The 4,268-nt window shown below is 38.3% G+C and overlaps 1 non-coding gene across 1 annotated transcript; it reads right to left on the bottom strand.

The window, feature by feature from the left end:
• Nucleotides 1-3,946: 3,946 nt before the first annotated feature.
• Nucleotides 3,947-4,054, bottom strand: LOC130510216 (small nucleolar RNA R71). The gene has a single exon (XR_008943899.1). It is a non-coding gene; the product is annotated as a small nucleolar RNA R71 (small nucleolar RNA).
• Between the last annotated feature and the right edge of the window lie 214 nt (nt 4,055-4,268).

Here is a 4,268-nt window from a genome sequence, read left to right as displayed (position 1 = left end):
TAATAATGATTCCCTTAGTAGTTTTAAAAGTAACATAATTTATAGACTCAGTTTATTGGTGGATGTCAATTGACCTGCAGAAAATTTTGGCCGCATTAAAAACTAAACCGAGTTAGAAATGATAACTGGGTCTCGCTGGTTTAAGAATAAGTATATGGAATAGGTTTTTATTTTGTGATGTTAAATAAGGAAAAAGACATTAACGATGAGTAATATTATTTTCAGTGGCAAAAAGTGTAATATTAAACATGAAATGAATGTTATTTCTAAAGTGTACTTCAGTTTTAATAGATTAGATCTACTCAAATACGAATCTGACTTGTTTTCTTTTTGTAAACCAACCGGAATTGACTTGTTTATATTCCCAATCACGCCGTTTATTTCTTCCCACATCCTCCCCTCTCACCATAATCGTGCGGACACTTTCAGCTGCCCCAAGAAATAATTTTTTATAAAAAAATTATGAATATATATATATCGTAATAAAATTATTATACTTTAGTGTGAGCGAATCACAGGAAAAATAATATTTTTGTCATCTTGAATTTGTGGGCAAAATCTTTTTAATTTACACAATTTTCTTAGAAATTAACAATCGTTTCCATATTTTGTAAATGATTTCTTGAAAAATCATGTTTTCATTTTAATCTAAAACTTTGCTTACCATACCATAAAAGGGAACTTCTCCAACGTCGAGCTGCTGATTTCTAATATTTTTAATGAATAATTTTATATTTATTGGAATTTAATGGGTGTGATGTGGAAAAGATAAAATAAGAAAAAATGACGGCTTTGGTTATGTGATATGATTTGTTCAAAAAAGAAAAAAAAGGTTTTGTGATGTGATTTGATCGAAAAAAAGGGTTATGTTATGTGATTTGATCCCAAAAGAAAAAGGTTATGTGATGTGACAAAACCCCCCATTGCGACACCCACCCTATTGCCCTAAACAAGTGTTTTTTCCCTCGAGTGAGAACGGCTCTGCCTCTACAACACTGATAATACTACGTAGTAATCAAAGGCAGCTTCTTAGAAGTTGCTTTCTTTGAGAACGGCATCGCAGTTGCCTTTGTAGTAAAATCTTCGTGTCAGGTGAACTCAGAACAACTACTAACGAGGCCGAAGTATTGTCCAATGTGCGGATTCACAGAAGATCCGAAAGCCGGTGGTGCCTCTGCTCCTGCCCCTGAAGTTGACTTGGAAGCCGGTACTAATGGTCCATACGACCACTCTGAAGATCATGATCGCCGTAGGTCGTCGTGGGTGAGTGATTTTTCTTCCACACATCTCGTATAAGTGCTTTTAAACTCAATGCTTAGAATCTCCTCTTATACTTCTTAGTGTACGTCGTTGATGTCATGGAGAAACAGACCAAATGATGAACCAGTTAGTAACATGACATCTCTCATAATTTAGTAACATTTTTTTTTCTAATCTGTTTTTTTTTTTCTTTTCTTTTTTCTAATCTGTTTTTTTTTTCCCGTCATAAACTCCGCACATGACCACCCAGAAACAGAACCACCAAACGGTACGGATTGTCTTATAAATCCCACTGTGTAAAAAAAAGATTGGGTTTTGATTACCAGTTCGCAATGGATTGATTTGTCCTCAGCTACTAGCGCATTTGAGATTAGACTTGAAAATCTCATCCAAGTGGTCGGAGCTCGTAGCCTTGAAGCTCTGAATCAATATAATGGGGTAACTTTATTTTACTAGTTATTCTCTCGTGCTATGAAATTATATGATTATCATTTGTTGCGCTGATAGGTTGTAGGGCTGTCAACTCTGCTGAAGACTGACCTTGAAAGGGGCATAGGTCCGCTCGACGATGAGATACGGCAACGTAAGCAGGCGTTTGGGTTGATGTCTTGCATATTTGTATTGTTTTAGCTATTCATTCATAAGTATTTGCATCATATAGATTAGGATTTAGACATGTTTAGGTTGCATTTGGCATACATATGTCTCTATCAGGTATTGGAACACCACATGGAGTTCTTGGAGACATTTGGAAGCAATGTGATCAAAAAGGGGGTGAAAGATGAGCATGGATGGAGGCCTTATAGAAATCTTCTGTTGCTAAGATTTTGTGGAGACACAGGAAATTGAGTTAGCTTTCTAATGGAAGTGGTTTCAAGTCATTTGGAGATGTGATGAAGGAGTTATGATCAATTTACTAGAGGCATATCCACCCTGGTCGAGAACCGCAGAGTGACCTTCTGGAGCGACCCCCTAAGGTAGCTCCCAACCAGAGCGACCAACCAGAGCGACCCACCTAAGTAGCTCGCGTTTTCATCGCCCGGAGACACAAAAATGGAGGCTGGAGCGACCTCTCAGAGCGACCCCCCAAGGTCGCTCCAGCCCCTTTTGCTACACGATTTTATGTTTTTTCAAGGACCTTTTTGCAATTTCTTATGCACATTTTTACTCTGAAAAACCTAATGTTTAAGTATGTTGTAGCCACCTTTTGGCAGATTATCTTTGATTGATTGGAAGAACACAAAACTCTCAAGAAAAGTTGATCTCTTTTGGATTTTGATTTGTTATGTTCTTGTGTTTCTGTTGATTTCTTATCTATTTCTCTACATGATTAATCTGAAATCCACCATGGGTTCAAGAGGAATCATGGAGATTAGTGAGTAATCACCTTTTGAATTCATGGGTTAGGGAGATTAAGGGTGATTAGGCTAGTTCTAGGATGTTTTAGTGTAGATCATTCTTGTTCCTTGCTAGTAGAGTATTCATAATGCATCTTTTGAGTTAGCTACTTAAAAGTTGATCATTAGGCTTTTCCCACCCAAAAGGTGTTTGATGAAATGTCTGAGACAACTCTCCTAAGCTTTTAGTGTACTTTGCCAAAGACATTTGTTGTTAAAGATGCTAAGATAGCTATTAGACTTGTTCTTAATGATTGCTTTCATATTATTCAACCAAAGACATTTGATGTTTGAGATGTGTTAGCAAATGAGCATTCATCTAGACATAGAGCTTGCTTAGAATTGTGTTTAGGCTTAAGGTTGATAGTTTGATTGATCATTTGCATTTCTTAGTTCGAAACTTGATCACCCAAGGTCAAATTCCCTACACCCATGAGTTCTCTTTTACATTAGTTAAGAAAGTATAATTCTTTTATTGCATTCAATCATTAGTAGTAATTTAAAATCATTCAAATCTCTGGTTGCACTTAGATTAAATAGGCACTTGCATTCTCATTGCTTTAAATCCCTTAGAATTGGTTCGACAACTTACTTCCACTTTACTATCATTTGACTTAGGAGCCTCAAAACTCCTAGCATCAAATTGGCGCCGTTACCAAATTTCTGAGTAGATTTAAACATTGAGATTTAGTAGCTTGTTTGAGACTAAGTCATTTTTATTTTCGCTGATTACTGATTCTTTATCTTCACCTACTTTTGATTTATAGGTGTATGCACTTGAGGAGCAAGGGTCCAACAAACCCAGTTCCAAGAGCAGAAGACATCAGAGCTTTAGAGAGAGAGTGTGCTAGAAAGAGAAGACAAGAAGAGCAGCTAGCTCACACACAAGGGTTGAACATTGACATGGCTGACCCACAACCACCAGCTCGCCCTATTGGTGCTTATGACCGCCCGACCAACAACGGTCAACTGTTAGGAATCAGAGCACCAGCTGTGGCAGCAAACAACTTTGAGATCAAGTCAGGGTTGCTGAACCAGATTGAGAACAACAAGTTTCATGGCCTGGCTGCAGAGAACCCATTCGACCACTTGGACAGCTTTGATAGATACTGTGGCCTATCCAAAACCAATGGTGTATCAGAGGATGCTTTCAAGCTTAAGCTTTTCCTTTTCTCTTTGGGGGACAAGGCACGTCAGTGGGAGAAGTCTCTGCTAAGCAGCTCCATCACCACTTGGGATGACTGCAAGAATGCTTTCCTAGAAAAGTTCTTCTCTACTTCTAAGACAGCTGACTACAGGAATGAGATATCTAGTTTCAAACAGAAGAACTTGGAAGGATTCAGTGAAGCATGGGAGAGGTTCAATGGCTACCTAGCTCAGTGTCCACACCATGGTTTCAACAAGGGAAGTTTGCTCAGTACATTCTATAGAGGTGCTCTTCCTGAGTACAGAGCCAGATTGGATACTGCAAGCAATGGGAACTTCTTGGACAGAACTGAGAGAGAAGCAGCGCAGCTGGTTGACAACATGGTTAAGAGTGATGCAGTCTACAGTGGAGATCATGACAGAGCCAATAGGACAGATGACAAGCAAACAAGAAGGGAGTTGAAA

The sequence above is a fragment of the Raphanus sativus genome, chromosome 3, assembly GCF_000801105.2.
Source record: "Raphanus sativus cultivar WK10039 chromosome 3, ASM80110v3, whole genome shotgun sequence".
NCBI classification, from domain to species: domain Eukaryota; kingdom Viridiplantae; phylum Streptophyta; class Magnoliopsida; order Brassicales; family Brassicaceae; genus Raphanus; species Raphanus sativus.
The sequence above is the reverse complement of the archived record's forward strand: the minus strand, read 5'-3'. Positions and strand labels throughout refer to the sequence as shown.